Raw genomic sequence first — 18,550 nt, 5'->3', positions numbered from 1 at the left:
ATACTGCATCCACTGTACCCGGTATGGCTTCCTCTACATTGGGGAAACCAAGCGGAGGCTTGGGGACCGCTTTGTAGAACACCTCCGCTCGGTTCGCAATAAACAACTGCACCTCCCAGTCGCAAACCATTTCCACTCCCCTTCCCATTCTTTAGATGACATGTCCATCATGGGCCTCCTGCAGTGCCACAATGATGCCACCCAAAGGTTGCAGGAACAGCAACTCATATTCCACTTGGGAACCCTGCAGCCCAATGGTATCAATGTGGACTTCACCAGCTTCAAAATCTCCGCTTTCCCCACTGCATCCCAAAACCAGCCCAGTTCGTCCCCTCCACCCACTGCATCCCAAAACCAGTCCAACCTGACTCTGCCTCCCTAACCTGTTCTTCCTCTCACCCATCCCTTCCTCCCACCCCAAGCTGCACCTCCATCTCCTACCTACTAACCTCATCCCACCTCCTTGACCTGTCCGTCTTCTCTGGACTGACCTATCCCCTCCCTACCTCCCCACCTATACTCTCCTCTCCACCTATCGTCTTTTCTCTCCATCTTCAGTCCACCTCCCCCTCTCTCCCTATTTATTCCAGAGCCCTCTCCCCATCCCCCTATCTGATGAAGGGTCCAGGCCCGAAACGTCAGCTTTTGTGCTCCTGAGATGCTGCTTGGCCTGCTGTGTTCATCCAGCTTCACACTTTATTATCTTGGATTCTCCAGCATCTGCAGTTCCCATTATCCTTGCCACATCAGGTGGTGTATTTCTGCAGCATCACCTGAAACACAGGACCCCAGCTTTGCTGATCCAACCACCCCTCTTTCTGCAGTTTTCACATCTACAAATGCACATCAGGGTCTAACAGCAGCCCAATCAGTTTGGCAAAGTGACATTTGCTGAGCTCAGCACTTAGTGGCCAGCAGTGCATTTAAACTCACAGTTCGCTCAAGCACAGGGATCCTTGGAACACAAACTGTCAGGGTCCACCGCCAGCACATGTTCTACACGGGCCAGGGCTGACACGCATGCGCACACACACACACCTCACCCATGCACACGCACACATACACAGATACACACACGCACACACATGGGCAGACACACACACACACACACACACACACACACACACACACACACACCTCACCCATACACCCACACATACATGGATACACACACACAAGCACACACACGCAAACACACCTCACCCATACACACACACATACACAGATACACACACGCACACACACACACGCACACACACACACGCGCGCGCGCGTGCACATACACACACATACACACACACAAGCACACAGACACCTCACTCATACACAGATACACACACACGCACACACACACACACGCGCGCACACACACACGCCTCACCTATACAGAAATACACACACACACACACACACACACACACACCTCACCCATACACAGATACACACATGCACGCACACACACACGCACATGCACACACACACAAGCACACACACACACAACCACATGCGCACCCACAGGGTCATCACAGGCACTAGTCGATGAGCATGCTCAGTGCTGTGGGGGTTGCAGTGAGGGATGAGTTAAAGTTGCAGATGTTTGCTCCTGCAAGTTGCCTGTACTTGGCTGAGTCACTGCTGAGTGTCTGTAGAACTGGATAAACCGCTGTGATTGTGAGATTAATACAAATTCCAAAGCATTCACTGCTAGCCCAGGTTTACACATTCCAGGGAGGATTGAGATTAGCCCCAGTTGTTAAAAGGCTAGCTTTGTGTTATCTGCACTATCGGACAGTGTGAAACTCTGAAGGTGAATCAGGTACTTTCGATCGTCAGTAGACAATCGGGTATTGTCGCTTCAGTCCCCACCCTGACAGCAGTCTTTAACTCCTCACATCAACACAAACCAGCTCCTCCCTCGCATCACCTCCTTCTCCACTGATCACATCACAGGCACTCAGAGACTGAGGAAGGGTCACCGGACCCGAAACGTTAACTGTTTTCTTCTCCACAGACCTGCTGAGCTTCTCCTGCAACTTTGTTTTTGTAACTCAAAGACTCAAACCCTGGTCCCCTCCTAAGGAACGGAGAAAGAGATCACAGTGTCAATGAGGAGCTGGCCTTTAACACAAAAACAGAGCCCAGGGTGAGGGCAAGTTGCCAGACTGTCAATGGGGAGAATACTCGGGTGTTCACTGTTTGTCTCAATAGGTAGAACTCATGAATCTGTGTGTGTGTGTGTGTGTGTGTGTGTGTGTGTGTGTGTGTGTCATTTACCCTGCGTCCCGGTCACTCCCTCCCCATGCCCCAGTCACTCTCCCCATGTTCTGGTCACTCTACCTGTGTCCTGGTCACTCACCCCGTGTCCTGGTCATTGCTTCTGTGCCCTGGTCACTCCCTCTGGGACCGGTTTACTCTCTCCCCGAGTCCCAGTGACTTTGCCCATGTGCTGGTCAGTCTCAACAACAAAAATGAAGTTGCTGGAAAAGCTCAGCAGGGCTGGCAGCATCTGTGAAGGAGAAACAGAGTTAACGCTTCGGGTCCAGTGACCCTTCCTCAGAGTGACCTTTCTGGTCATTCTCTCCAAGTCCTGGTCACTCCACTGCCATCTCCTGGTCACTCCCACTCTGCCTCCTAATCAATCCTTCTGTGTCCCGGTCACTCGCTCCCCGCAACTCGGTCACTCCCTCCCTGTGTCCCGGTCACTCCGTCTCCACGTCCCAGTCACTCCCTCCACATGTCCCGGACACTCCCTCCACGTGTCCTGGGCACTTTTTCCCCGCGTCCTGGTCACTCCTTTCCCACATCCCGGTCACTCCCTCCTCACGTCCCATTCACTCCCATCCTGCTTCCCGGTCACTCCCTCCCCACGTCCCAGTCACTCCCTCCACGTGTCCCGGTCACTCTTTCCCTGTGTCCTGGTCACTCCTTGCCCGTGTCCCGGTCACTCTCCCCCTGTGTGCCGGTCACTCCCTCCCCGTGTCCCGGTCACTCTCTCCCTGTGTCCCAATCACTCCCTCCGCATGTTCCGGTCACTCTCTCCCCGTGTCCTAGTCACTTCCTCCCCGTGTCCCGGTCACTCCCTCCCCGTGTCCCGGTCACTCTCTCCCCGCGTCCCAGTCACTCCCTCCCCGTGTCCCGGTCACTCTCTCCCCGTGTCCCGGTCACTCCCTTCCCGCGTCCCGGTCACTCTCTCACCGTGTCCCGGTCACTCTCTCCCCGCGTTCAGGTCACTCCCTCCCCGCGTCCCGGTCACTCCCTCCCCGCGTCCCGGTCATTCCCTCCCCGCGTCCCGGTCACTCCCTCCCCGTGTCCCGGTCACTCTCTCCCCGCATGAATCAGACTGAGTGCCTGAGTGTTGACCCTGGTTTTGCCCACCTGAGGGAGTCCTCCCCCTTGGTGGAGGAGGTCGGTGTTGTTAGACTGGGTCATTGGTCCTTCCACTTCGCCTGGACGCTCCTGAACCTCTTGTACTACATTTGCACAGGAATTCTCTGTGAGGCAGCAGTCTAACCATGGGGTGTTTGTGCCTTCCAATGGAAGGGAAGGTGGGTGTTGCTGGAGATGGCGCTCAGAGAGAGAGAGAGAGAGAGAGAGAGAGAGGGGGAAAAGGTAAAATGCAAGTCATGGCTAGCAGGCCAGGACAAAACAAGTGCTGAAAAAGTGATATTAAGAGCGCACAGCAGGTGAGGGTGGGTGAGTTGTGTTGAATGCTCCCCATTTCTCATGATAATGAGTCAAAGTGTAGGTGGGAGTGGGTGCCTGTGCTAAAAGCAACCCATTTCCTGACAGGACCAGATATCCGGCTGTGTAAAACTCACAGGAGGATGGAATCAGGCCCTAAAATGGTTGAACTCAATATTGAGTCCGGAGGGCTGTAGGGTCCCCAAGCAGAAAATGAGGTGTTGTTCCTCCAGCTTGCACTGGGCTTCACTGGAACACTGTAACAAACCAGGGGCAGAGATGTTGGTCAGGGAGCAGGGCGGTACATTGAAGCAGCAGGCAACAGGTAGTTCAGGGTCTTTTTTGCAAGCAGAACATAGATCTGTTGCCAAGTCCAGGCTTTGTTTCCCCAATGTAAAGGAGACAACATTGTGAACTGCAAATGCAGGAGGCTAGATTCTGGGAAGTGCAGGTGGAGTGCTGCTTCACCTGGAAGGTATGTTCAGGCCCTTGGGTGCTGGGGAGGGAGGAGGTAAATGGGCAGGCGTTGCACCTTCGCCGGTTACAGGGGAAGGTGCCGTAGGGCTGTGGGGAGGTGTTGGGAGTGAAGGAAGTGTGGACCAGGGTGTCCCAGAGGGAATGGTCCCTACGGAAGACAGATGAGGGAGGGGAGGGGAATATGTGTCTGGTGGTGGCATCTTGTTGGAGGTGGCAGAAATGGATTTCCTGATGGATTTCCAGCTGCTGGCCGAGTCCTACCATCTTTAATGAAATGAAAGCAGAAATCGTTGGAGAAACTCAGTGGGTTGGACAGTATCTGGGGAGAGAAAGCAGAGTGAATGTTTCGGGATTAGTGACCCTTCTTTAGATATGTTTCCGACTCCCAACGTCTGCAGTTCTTGGTGTTTTGGTGCAGGATTGGTGGATTTTTCTTCCCTTTGAGATTCCCGGTGCTCATCCTCCAGGCGCTGGAACAAAAATGGAATCCCACCTCATCAAGGAGATACATGGGAAGTGATAATGGGAACTGCAGATGCTGGAGAATCCAAGATAATAAAATGTGAGGCTGGATGAACACTGCAGGCCCAGCAACATCTCAGGAGCACAAAAGCTGACGTTTCGGGCCTAGACCCTTCATCAGACAGGGGGATGGGGTGAGGGTTCTGGAATAAATTTATTCCAGATACATGGGAATACCACCCACTGCAAGACACTCACCATCCTGACTTGCGAATATATCGCCGTTCCTTCACTGTCATTGGGTCAAAATCCTGGAATTCTCTCCCTTGTGGCATGGTGGGTCAACCTACAGCAGGAGGACTGCAGCGGGTTCAAGAAGGCAGCTCACCCCCACTTTCTCAAGGGGCAAGTAGGGACAGGCAATAAATGCAGGACCCAGCCAGTGATGCCCTGATCTACGCTGAGTCTGTCATTTAAGGGGTTAATGTGAATCGGTGCATAATATAAACTGTATTGTTGTGGGAAATGACTACTTAAATGTTGACAGATGGTTCTCTGTCCTGCCCCGTGCATTAATATCTACTAAGTTGGATAAAGTATTATATTTACCGATGGGAAAGCCTCCTGCAGACAGGGCCAGGCACAACCAAACGAGAACCAGAATACTGCTGAGTATTCTAATCGCCAACAGTCTGTCCGCAGTCACCACACCACAACCTGTAACCGCGATCCCCCCATACTAACCGCGACACCCCCACACTGTAACCACGATCCCCCCCATACTAACCGCGACACCCCCACACTGTAACCGCGATCACCCCCGTACTAACCGCCACACCCCCACACTGTAACCGCGATCCCCCCCATACTAACCGCGACACCCCCACACTGTAACTGCGATCCCCCCCATACTAACCGCGACACCCCCACACTGTAACCACGATCCCCCCACACCAACCGCGACACCCCCACACTGTAACTGCGACACCCCACACTGTAACCGCGGCCCCCCGACACTGTAACCATGACACCCCCCACACTAACCGCGATCCCCCCACACCAACCGCGACACCCAAACACTGTAACCGCGACACCCCCACACTGTTACCGCGACACCCCCCACACTGTAACCATGACACCCCCCACACTAACCGCGATCCCCCCACACCAACCGCGACACCCAAACACTGTAACCGCGACACCCCCCACACTGTAACCGCGACGCCCCACCATTGTAACCGCGATCCACCCCACACTGTAACCATGACACCCCCCACACTGTAACCGCGATCCCCCCTTACACTAACCGTGACACACCCACACTGTAACCGCGATCCCCTCTTACACTAACCGCGACACCCCCACACTATAACCACGACACCCACTGTAACCGCGATACCCCCTGACACTTACCGCGATCCCCCCCACACTAACCGCGACACCCCCACACTGTAACCGCGACACCCACTGTAACCGTGACACCCCACACTAACCACGAAACCCCCCACACTAACCACGACACCCCCACACTGTAACAGCGACACCCCCACACTAACCACAACAGCCCCACACTGTAACCGCGATATTCCCCACACTGTGACCGCGACACCCCCACACTAACCGTGACACCCCCACACTGTAACCATGACACCCCCAAACTGTAACCGCGATCCACCCCCACACTAACCGTGACACCCCCCCACACTGTCACCGCACCCCCCCATACTGTCACCGTACCCCCCCATACCGTCACCGCACCCCCCACACTGTCACCAAACCCCCCCATACTGTCACCGCACCCCCATACTATCAACGCACCCCCCATACTGTCACCGCACCCCCTATACTGTCACCGAACCCCCCCATTATGTCACTGCACCCCCCCACACTGTCACCGAACCCTCCCATACTGTCATTGAACCCTCCCATACTGTCACCGCACCCCCCATACTGTCAACGCACACCCCACACTCTGTCACCGCATCCCCCCACACTGTCACCGCACCCCCCCACAATCGGTGGGTGTGCTATGTTCCTATGGTTCCATCAGGCCACAGTCCCACATGACCCTCACTGTATACACGTCCCACACAAACCTCCCAGGAGGCAACTGGGTACAGGCAGCTCCAGGGTTTGTGTGTCAGAGCAGCCCCCAGGATGTTCTCACTGACAAAGTGTGAACGGGCAGTCCTTAAACCTCCAGCTGTTACATGCTCTGATGAAAGGTCTAGGCCTGAAACGTCAGCTTTTGTGCTCCTGAGATGCTGCTTGGCCTGCTGTGTTCATCCAGCTCCACATTTTGTTATCTTAGCTGCTAAATTAATGTGTGTGTGTGTGTGTGTGTGTGTGTGTGTGTGTTTGTGTGTGTGTGTGTGTGGGTGTGTGTGTGTCTGTGAATGTGGATGGGCGTGTGTGTGTCTGTGTGTGTGTGGATGGGTGTGTGTGTGTCTGTGTGGGTGGATGGGTGTGTGTGTGTCTGTGTGTGTGTGGATGGGTGTGTGTGTGTCTGTGTGTGTGGATGGGTGTGTGTGTGTCTGTGTGTGTGTGGATGGGTGTGTGTGTGTGTGTGTGTGTGTCTGTGAATGTGGATGGGTGTGTGTGTGTCTGTGTGTGTGTGGATGGGTGTGTGTGTGTCTGTGTGTGTGGATGGGTGTGTGTGTGTCTGTGTGTGTGTGGATGGGTGTGTGTGTGTGTGTGTGTGTGTGTCTGTGAATGTGGATGGGTGTGTGTGTGTCTGTGTGTGTGTGGATGGGTGTGTGTGTGTCTGTGTGTGTGTGTGGATGGGTGTGTGTGTGTGTGGATGGGTGTGTGTGTGTGTGTGTGTGTGTGTGTGTGTCTGTGAATGTGGATGGGTGTGTGTGTGTCTGTGTGTGTGTGGATGGGTGTGTGTGTGTGTGTGTGTCTGTGTGTGTGTGGATGGGTGTGTGTGTGTCTGTGTGTGTGGATGGGTTTGTGTGTGTCTGTGTGTGTGTGGATGTGTGTGTGTGTGTGTGTGTGTGTGTGTGTGTGTCTGTGAATGTGGATGGGTGTGTGTGTGTCTGTGTGTGTGTGGATGGGTGTGTGTGTCTGTGAATGTGGATGGGTGTGTGTGTGTGTGTGTGTGTGTGTGTGTGTGGATGGGTGTGTGTGTGTGTGTGTGTGTGTCTGTGTGTGTGTGGATGGGTGTGTGTGTGTCTGTGTGTGTGTGGATGGGTGTGTGAGTGTGTGTGTGTGTGTGTCTGTGTGTCTGTGTGTGTGTGGATGGGTGTGTGTGTGTCTGTGTGTGTGTGGATGGGTGTGTGTGTGGATGGGTGTGTGTGTGTCTGTGTGTGTGTGGATGGGTGTGTGTGTGTCTGTGAATGTGGATGGGTGTGTGTGTGTCTGTGTGTGTGTGGATGGGTGTGTGAGTTAGGGAGAGAGAGAGGGAGAGCACAGAATGCAAAGGTTTCCAGGGGATCATTTAGCAACTGCTGAGGAGATGAGCTGTTGGAGGGGACTGAGGCCATGAATGAAGGTTTGAAATGTCCTGGGAATTTTCCCTACATTCCCATCAAAAACAGTCAGACTGGGAAGACAAGAGGCCAGTGAGCTGGGGGGTGAGGGGCCACGGCAAATTCAGCTGGAAAATAGAGCTGGTCATTAGGCTGGAAGCTGAGAGGTTTAAATAAACACAGCATTCCTTTTCTGTGTTAGAGAGTAAACATCAGCGACACAGGCCTGGCAAGAGTTTGTTGGTGTGAGATGAAGCAGTGATCCTGGCTGTCCAGGCTAGTGATGTACAGTCTCAGGTTTACAACCAGGGAGGATGTATCTGGAGGATGTTGGTGAGATCCTCCCCTTTCCCAACCATCAAACACTGATTGTGAAAACCCACAGTAACTCACCCTGCCTCTCCCTCACTCACATTCTGTTCCCCTGGACAACATTCACATTGTAGATGATCGGACTGTTAATCACCCAGATCCATCCACTACTTGTGATCAGAGATAATGGGAACTGCAGATGCTGGAGAATCCAAGATAACAAAGTGTGGGGCTGGATGAACACAGCAGGGCAAGCAGCATCTTAGGAGCATTTTGTGCTCCTCTTGATGCTGCTTGGCCTGCTGTGTTCATCCAGCTCCACACTTTGTTATCTATCATTAGTGAGACTGTGTCTGAAGTATTGTGGACAGTTTTGGTCCCATAACTTGGGGAGGGATATAGTTGTATTGGAGGCAATTTGGAGGAGGTTCATTAGATTGATTCCGGAGATGATGGTTTGGGTTATGTAGACAGACCCGGCAGTTTAGGCCTATACTCTCTGCAGTTTAGAAGAACGACAGGAGATCTAATTGAGGTTTAAAACACATTGAAGGAGTTTGGCAAAGTAGATGGAGAGGGGATGTTTCCTCATGTGGGGAAATCTAGAGTGTGGAGTCATTGTTTGAGGAGAATGAGGAGCAGATTTTAAATAGACACGAGGAGAAATTACTTCTTTCAAGGGTCATGAGCCTGTGGAATTCACTGCCCCAGAGTGCGGTGGGTGCTGGGACATTGAGTAAACGTAACGAGGAGATAGACACAGGGTTAAAGGGTTATGGAGAGCAGGCAGGAAATTGGAGTTGAGGCTAGGTTGAGATCAAGCATGATCGTATTAAGCAGTGGAGCAGGTCTGAGGGGCTGAATGGCCTCCTCCTGCTCCTAGTTCTCACATTGTTATATTTAACTGTGTCTCAAGAGGCTAAGCAATGCACTTAGTTGTATTGAGAGGATGTACAATAACTATCAAACTTTTCAGTGATGTTCCCTCTCCCAGTGTGAATAAACTAAAATCCCTGCTACAATTGCCACTTCTAACCTCCCCTCTCAATGCTGGGCCTTTTTGCAATGGGTCACACTCACCACTTTGGGTGGACAGAGGGTGTGAAGAGGGGACAGGAGAGGCAGCGACAGAGACAGAGCTCACTGGCTGCTGAACACACTGGCTACTTCTAGATGATCTTGCATGGATCTCATCAGCAGTGGGAGACACATCACAAGGAAAAGTAAAGATCTGGTATATTTCATGGTACTGCACTTTAAAAACAGACATTGGTTCCGCACCTGGAGCATGCCAGGTGCTGAGATGATAAGGGAGCCCAATATGAAATGCATCAAATGAGGGTTTGTGCAGCTTAGTGGAGGAGAGATGGAGGCGTACAGGAGCCTGGGTCACATCTCGTTGAGAGACACCTGGAGTAATATGAGTAAGGAGAGGGAGCCGATAATGGGGCTGTTCCTGAGTGAGGGGCAGAGTGGCTGTTGCAGTCCTTCCATAGACTAGCATCATCTTAGTCTCTCTGGGTCACAGAGTCAGTCACAGAGACAGAATTAACCTTCCTGATTCACATTGACACAATCCTATCAATTATTAAACAATAACTCTTCAGGAAAGGATGTTTCACTAAAACGTCAATTAAAGGATGAAAACAAATCATTTATGTTGGCAATCTCTACACGCAGACACTCCATTCCCAGTATTTTTCCACTAATACAGGGTAAAATAATTACTGTTAACAGTAACCACCCTTTAATAGGTACAAGATAATACTGGCTTTACTATTGATCTCAGTAATTGACAGGCCTCAGAACCCACAGACCTGTCTGGGGAGGTTTTGATGGGGGATAATATAGAGAAAGCTTTACTCTGTATCTAACCCCACACTGTCCCTGTCCTGGGAGTGTTTCATGGCTCATCTACGAGATGCACTACAGAAATTCGCCAAAGATCTTCAGACAACACCTTCCAAATCCACACTTCCATCTAGAAGGACAAGAGCAGCAGATACATGGGAACACCACCCCCTGCAAGTTCCCCTCCAAACCATTCACCATCCTGGCTTGGGAATATATCATCATTCCTTCACTGTCGCTGGGTCAAAATCCTGGAATTCCATCTCTAAATACACTGTGGGTCAATCTACAGCATATGGACTGCAGCAGTTCAAGAAGGCAGCTCACCATCACCTTCTCAAGGGGCAAGTAGGGACAGGCAATAAATACTAAGCCCAGCCAGGGAGACACACATCCCAGAAATTAATTTTAAAATTTGAGCAATAAATAATTAATTCCCAACTGACCCAGCAGGCATTTTATCGTGATTTTGCCTCAGGTGACATTCCTGGATACTTATGCAATCAAAGTTAAAACTGAATTAAAACTGAGGCAGCTAGTAATTGGGAATGAAAACATGACAAAGGTCAATTTGGCAAAAAATGACAAAGGACTGTGTTTGTTTCAAACGCTGACAGCAATTCATGTCTTGTCTCTCAAAAGAAATACCGACATTAAAAGCAACAGAATTGTTTTATCTTTGATCCAAACCAATTTCCCTAAACTGTCACCATAACTGGTTTGAAAAATCATTTCTCTGTTTTCAAGTGTCAACTTGGTGCTCTTCAGGCTGTCAGGTGCAGAGTGCTTCAGTCTCTGAGAGAAGCTGATCACATCCAAAGTTTTAAACAGAAATGTGGGAAGCATATTGGCACAGCAGCAGCTGAAGTGGGGGGTCGAAGAGGGGACTTCATTCATCATGCTGTGCACCTAATGAGACAAAGGTTAGTCTAGCAATCCCAGCGAAGGAGACAGCTCAAACAACTGAAAGAACCTCAAATGCTGGAAACCTGAAACAGAGACAAAAATTTCCGGAACAGCTCAATAAGTCTGGCTGCACCTGTGGAGAGAACTCACGGTTAATATTTCTGGTCCAGTGACCCCTCCACAGAAATTATAGCTAGCTGGGAGAAATGGCTCATTACAACCAGTCAGAACACAGGGTAAATGAGAGCTGAAGAGTCACAGAGTCATGGAGATATACAGCATAGAAACTGGCCCTTCAGTCCAATTCGTCCGTGCCAACCAGATATCTGAAATTACTCTAGTCCTATTGGGCAGCATTTGGTCTATATCCCTCTAAACCCTTCCTATTCACGTACCCATCCAGATGCCTTTTAAATGTTGTAACTGTACCAGCCTCCACCACCTCCTCTGACAGCTCATTCCATACACACACCACCCTCTGTGTGAACAAGTTACCCCTCAGGTCCCTTTTAAATCTTGCCCCTCTCATCTCAAACCTATGCCCTCTAGTTTGGGACACTCTTACCCTGGGGTAAAGACCTTGTCTATTCACCCTATCCTTGCCCCTCATGATATTATAAACCTCTATAAATTCACCCCTCAGCCTCCAATGGACCAGGGAAAACAGCCCGAGTCTAATCACCCTCTCCCTGTAGGTCAAACCCTCCAGCCCCGGCAACATCCTTCTCAATCTTTTCTGAACCCTTTCACAACATCCCTCCTGTAGCAGGGAGACCAGAATTGAATGCAGTATTCCAAAAGTGGCCCATCCAATGTCCTGTACAGCCGCAACATGACCCTCCCAACTCCGATACTCAATGCAATGACCAATAAAGGCAAGCATTCCAAATGCCTTCAAATCACAACTTCTCCCTCTTTCTGAAACCATCAGACACTGAGGAAGGTTAAAATAAATTTAATTTCTCCAAATTCACTTTCCTGGAAATGAGGGGAATTGCTAAGGCAATTGCAAAGCTGATGAGCCGGATGAAGCATACCTGACAAACTCCACTCTCAGTGCACAGTGTGGAATCGTACACAATTTATAAGCTAAAAGCACACACCTCAAATGATTGAACAATACACCTCCAGGAATCTTGGGCTCAATGTTGTCGAGATACATTGCAGCTCTGTGCAAGTGTATGAGTAACTGGAACATGAACAAGCTGAGGGGAGCATTATGTAATTTGGAGAATGGGCTGTCAGCCAATGGAAACTGGATCGAAATGAAGAGCCTGGGTGGGGGAGCTGGGAAAGAGCAGCTCCCCGCTGGGATTACCTGGTTCTCAAATGTACCCAGAGCCTGAACTGAAACAACAGAGCGCCGCGCCCCTCAGCACTCCTGGCAAGTTGCTCATTTCATTTTTTGGTTTCACACACCTCAGCATTTTCCCACGGCAGTCACACCTCAATTTACATTGTTGCCTTGGGGGAGGGGGGTGGTGGGAGCGCAGGGTGTGGTACTTAACTTGTTCCCACACAAATGTTCCCGTCACTGAGGCAAAAGCCCCGGCACATGATAGCTGCCAAGTGGCCAAGAACTACACTTGTTTTGAGCCAACATTGTTGTCTTAGGAGACCATCTTGTGGTTGTACCAGCCGTCGAGGGCTCGTACAAAATTGTCTCTGCTGTTTCTAAACAGAAAGTAAACCTCCCCTCAAACTGCACCTGTACTGGGAGCCTTTGATAGGTACAGAGATGAGAAAGCTTTAGTTTCAGTTTTAAAGAGTTAGGAGAGCTTGTCTCGATATTGAATGCTGTGATGTTCCTGTGTTTGAGGAATATTAGGGCCTGGTCTCCCTCCTGGCCAATGAACTAAAATATATCTGAGTGCTGGTCAATCTGATGCTCAGGGTGGTTGGTTGGTACGCTGACTGCCCCCAGCCAATGTCTCTGTGTAACTACAGGCCCCTGGCAGTTGCTCCCACACCTCTGCCCTCAGCCAGCTGCAGCAGCTAAATTCCAGGAACGTCCGCTTTCAGACAGTCTGCCATTGGTGTCACAGTAGGCCACATGTGAGAAAACAATCCGAGAGATGGCACAATCCCCACCCACCCCCAGTCACAGAACTGCCTTTCAGGATGTCTGCTGGGCAGCACCGATTCTTACTCCACTCTCCACTGGCAGTCACATTGATAACAGGGAAATCCACACAGACACTTATCTCCATTGCAGCATGAATTCTTAGAATTGTGCCAGGTATTCCAGCAATTCACTGCCTAAAACACTGCCCACATCCATAATAAGAGACAATCTACCCATCACCCCTTGGCAATCAATGGTGTTACCATCACTGAATCCCCCACTATCAACATCCTGGAGGTTTCCATTGACCAGAGCTCAACTGGATTCACCTCATAAACACAGCAGTGCAGTTCCCATTATTTCTGATACAATTTTAACCTCACTGTGAAGCCTCTTCCAGGGATACCTAAGCTGAAGAAGTTATCCTCCGGACCAACCTCAGGGATACTCTCTCCCACCGCAACTCTCTCGTAATCTATCTTCGGTCCGCCTCCCCCTCTCTCCCTATTTATTCCAGAACCCTCTCCCCATCCCCCTTTTCTGATGAAGGGTCTAAGCCCGAAACATCAGCTTTTGTGCTCCTGAGATGCTGCTTGGCCTGCTGTGTTCATCCAACTCTACACCTTGTTATCTCGGCTACAAGAGCAGGTCAGAAGTTTGGAATACAGCGGTGAATAACTTACCTCCTGACTCCCCAAAGCCTATCCACCATCTACAAGGCACAACTCAGGGGTGTGATGGAATACTCCCCACTTGCCTGGATGGGTGCAGCCCCAACAACACTCAAGAAACTCAACACCATCCAGGATAAAACAATCCCTTGATTGTAACTGAAATGGAATATGAACATGAAGCAAGCATTGTGTAATTTAGGGAGTGGGCAAAGCAAACTGGATCGAAATGAAGAGCCTGGGTGCGGGAAGCTGGGAAAGAGCAGCTCCCCGTTGGGATTACCTGGTTCTCAAATGTACCCAGAGCCTGAACTGAAACAACAGAGCGCCGCGCCCCTCAGCACTCCTGGCAAGTTGCTCATTTCATTTTTCGGTTTCACACACACCAGCATTTTCCCACGGCTGTCACACCTCAATTTACATTGTTGCCTTAGGAGACCACCCTGTGGTTGTACCAGCCCTTGGAGCAATGTAGAGGGAGCTTTACTCTGTACCTAACCACATGCTGTCCCCATCCTGGGAGTATTTGATGAGGACAGTGTAGAGGAATCTTTACTCTGTATCTAACCCTGTGCTATCCCTGTCCTGGGAGTGTTTGATGGGGGACAGTGTAGAGAGAGCTTTACTCTGTCTCTAGCCCCATGCTGTCCCTGCCCTGGGAGTGTTTGATGGGGGACAGTGTAGAGAGAGCTTTACTCTGTATCTAGCCCCATGCTGCCCCTGTGCTGGGGGTATTTGATGGGGGACAGTGTAGAGGGAGTTTTACTCTGTATCTAGCCCCATGCTGCCCCTGTGCTGGGGGTATTTGATGGGGGACAGTGTAGAGAGAGCTTTACTCTGTATCTAGCCCCATGCTGCCCCTGTGCTGGGGGTATTTGATGGGGGACAGTGTAGAGGGAGTTTTACTCTGTATCTAGCCCCATGCTGCCCCTGTGCTGGGGGTATTTGATGGGGGACAGTGTAGAGAGAGCTTTACTCTGTATCTAGCCCCATGCTGCCCCTGTGCTGGGGGTACTTGATGGGGGACAGTGTAGAGGGAGCTTTACTCTGTATCTAGCCCCATGCTGCCCCTGTGCTGGGGGTACTTGATGGGGGACAGTGTAGAGGGAGCTTTACTCTGCATTTGTTTCTGTTGGCAGAAGTAACAGTAAATGAACAATTGGCTACCTTTGAAGAGCAGATGGTTTGGATACGATCATGGTGTATTCCCTCAAAAACAAAAGGAAGGAAAATTGATGCCAGACCTCCCAGGGGAGCTGGAAATTAAGATAAGGTAGAGAAAGTGAAAGAGAAAAGGTTGGCAGCTAATGTAAAGGGGTGTCCCAAAATCTTCTACAGACTAGCGATAAATTGTACAGTTGTGGGAAACAGAGTATGGGTTGGTTGGAGACGTGTAGAGATTGTAATAAGGTCAGCAAGGTGGACCTCATAGAATATGAGTTCCCTGATTGGGGCTGTTAACCTGGCCCAATCAGGGATCCCTGACTGACAGATTGAAACAGGAGTGTCAGGGGTTCTCCTCAATCTAGGGACTGTCCTTAAGTCGTTGGTCAGAACCGTGTACAGTGCACCTGTAAAGAAAGGCCGACTTGGTGAGGGGATACCGGTCTCTGTGGAGTTATTTCGAGGCGAGAAAGGGGATTTAAACACAGAAGTAGGATACATGGCTGAGACGTTAGACAAATACTTTGCAGATTTCTTCCCAAAGGAGAAGTAAACTGCCCAGGCCACAGGAACAGGGAAGGTACCTCCGTCACTGAAATGGCTCAAAATTAAAAAAGAAGAAGACTTGGATAGATTTTTTGTGGCTAAAATTGCCAAACGATCAGAACCAGAAGAGATGAATCCAAAGGTTCTGAAAGAAATGAGAGTGGAAATCGTGGGGGCACTGGCCCTGACCCTCCCAGGACTCTGGGGGAGATGGCAAATGCAGGAAAACTGTAAACACCATACCTTTGTTGAAACAAGGCCGTAAGGATAATCCCAGCAATGACAGGCCAGTCAGTTTAACTTCAGTGGTGGGGAAGCTTCTCGAAATGACTGTTCAAGATAGAATGACAGGGAAAGATATTGGAGCTTGTCCTTGTCTATGGAAAAGAGTCACATGGGAAAAGATGCATTGACTAGGAAAGTTCAGCATGTATTAAAAATAACTAACTCGCTGAAAGTTTCGAAGAGGTAACAGGGAAGGCAACGACCTTGTGGTATAATCCCCAGCGTATTAATCCAGAGACCCAGGCAATGTTCCAGGCAAACCAGGTTCGAATCCAGGCAGATGGTGGAATTTTAATTTGATTTTTAAAAATCTGGAATTAAGAATCTACTTATGACCATGTGCCCATTGTCAACTGTCAGAAAAATCCATCTGGTTTACTAATGTCCTTTAGGGAAGGAAATCTCCCATCCTCACCTGGCCTGGCCTGCATGTGACTGTAGACCTACAGTAATGTGTTTGGCTCTCAGTTGCCCTCTGATATAGCCCAACAAGCCACTCAGTTGTACCAATTGCTACAAAGTCTCAAAGAAATGAAACAGGATGTATCTCCTGGCATTGACCTAGGCACTGGAAAAGACAGGAGCAGAAACAGCCCTGTTGACCCTGCAAAGTTGTCTTCATGAACATCTGGGGGATAGAGCCAAAATTGGGAGAGCTGTCTCACAGACAAGTCAAGCACCAGCTTGACATAGTCATATTCACAGAATCATACCTTACAGACACCATCATCACCATTCCAGGATAAGCCCTGTCCCACGGACAGGACAGACTCAGCAGAGGTGGTGGCACAGTGGCATACAGTCAGGAGGGAGTTGCTCTGAGAGTCCTCAACATTGACTTGGATTCCACAAAGTCTCATGGCCCCAGGTTAAACATGGGCAAGGAGACCTCCTGCTCATTACCACATACCGTCCTCCCTCAGCTGATGGGTTAGTACAGCTCCTTGTTGAACAACACTTGGCGGTAGTACTGAGGATGGCAAGCCCACAGAATAAACTGCAGTTGGGGGATTTCAGTGTCCACCACCAAGAGTGGCACAGCAGCAGTACTACTGCTGACTACTGACTGAGTTGGTCGGGTCCAAAAGGAAGCAGCTTTGAGACTGGGTCTGTGGTGGGTGGTGAGGGAACCAACCAGAGGGAAAAACAAACTTGACCTCATCCTTACCGATCTGTCAGCTGCGGTTGCATCTGTCCATGACAGTAACGGTAAGAGTGACCATCACACAGTCTTTGTGGAGACGAAATCCTGCCTTCACATTGAGAATAAATTCAATTGTGTTGTGTGGTAGTATCACCGTGCTAAATGGGACAGACTTCACACAGATCTGTCAACTCAAGTCTGGGCATCCATGAGGTGCTGTTGGCCACCAACAGCAGCAGAATTGTACTCCAGCACAATTTGTAATTTTGTGGCCCAGCATATCCCCGACTCAACCATTACCATCAAGCCAGGGGATCAACCCTAGTTCAATGAAGAGCACAGAAGGACATGCCAGGAGCAGCACCAGGCATACCTGAAGATGAGTAAATACAGTATGGAGTTGGAAGAACACAGCACATCAGACAGTATCAGAGGAGCAGGAAAGTGAATGCTTCGGGTTTCCACCCTTCGTCAGGATTGTGCATGGGGAAGGAAGCTGGGAAATAAACAGAGGGAGGTGGGGTAGGGCTGGGGTAAGGTAGGTAGGATGGTGATATGCGGATGCAGGTAGGGAGTAATGGAAATTTGTTAGTGGGATAGGAGGGGCAGACAGGTGGAAGAGAAGATGATAAGTTTGTGTGAGGTCAAGGAAGTGGGGATGAATGGGAGGGTTGGTCATGGGATGAGGACGGGATGGGGAGATTTTAAAACTGGTGAATTCCATGTTTAGGCCATTGGGTTGGCAGCTCCACCGGTGGAATATGAGCAGTTTGTGGGTGGTGTCACTGTTACACTGGAGAAGGCCCAGGATGGACATGTCACCCAGGGAATGGGGAGGGGGAGTTGAAATGGTTGGTGACTGGAAAGTGTTGTCATTTGTCACTTACAGAGTGCGGGTGCTGCATGAAACGGCCTCCAACTCTGTGCTTGGTCTCACCGATGTAGAGGAGGCCAATTAGGAAGCAGCGGATACAGTAGCCCAGGCTGTAGGATGTACAGGCGAAGCCCTGTTGGATATGGAAGGATTGTCTGGGGTCTCAGATGGAGGTGAAGGGGGAGGTGTGGGGGCAGGTGTAACACTTCCTGCGATTGCAGGGAAAGGTGCCAGGGGTGGTGGGGCTGTGGGGAGTGTGGAGCAGATGAGAAAGTCGTGGAGAAAGCAGTTTCTACTAATGGCAGATGGGGGTGGGAGGGAAATATCTCCTCGGTTGTGGGGTCAGATTGTAGGTGGTGGAGATGGCAGAGAATGATACACTGGTTGTGGAGGTTAGTGGGATGATATGTGAGGACAAGGGGGATCACTGTCTTTATTTTTATTGGGGGGAGGGGATTTGAGGGCAGAGGTGCAGGAAATGCAAGATGTATGGGTGAGAGCATTTTCAAGCACCAGAGGGGGAAATTACAGATCTTGAAAAACAAGGACATCTCGGATGTGCGGGAGTGGAACGCCCCATTTTGGGAGCAGATGCGGCGGAGGCGAAGGAATTGGGAATAAGGGATTGCATTTTTTTCAGGA

The sequence above is a fragment of the Stegostoma tigrinum genome, chromosome 9 (assembly GCF_030684315.1).
Source record: "Stegostoma tigrinum isolate sSteTig4 chromosome 9, sSteTig4.hap1, whole genome shotgun sequence".
NCBI classification, from domain to species: Eukaryota; Metazoa; Chordata; class Chondrichthyes; order Orectolobiformes; family Stegostomatidae; genus Stegostoma; species Stegostoma tigrinum.
This window is presented reverse-complemented; position numbering follows the sequence as displayed.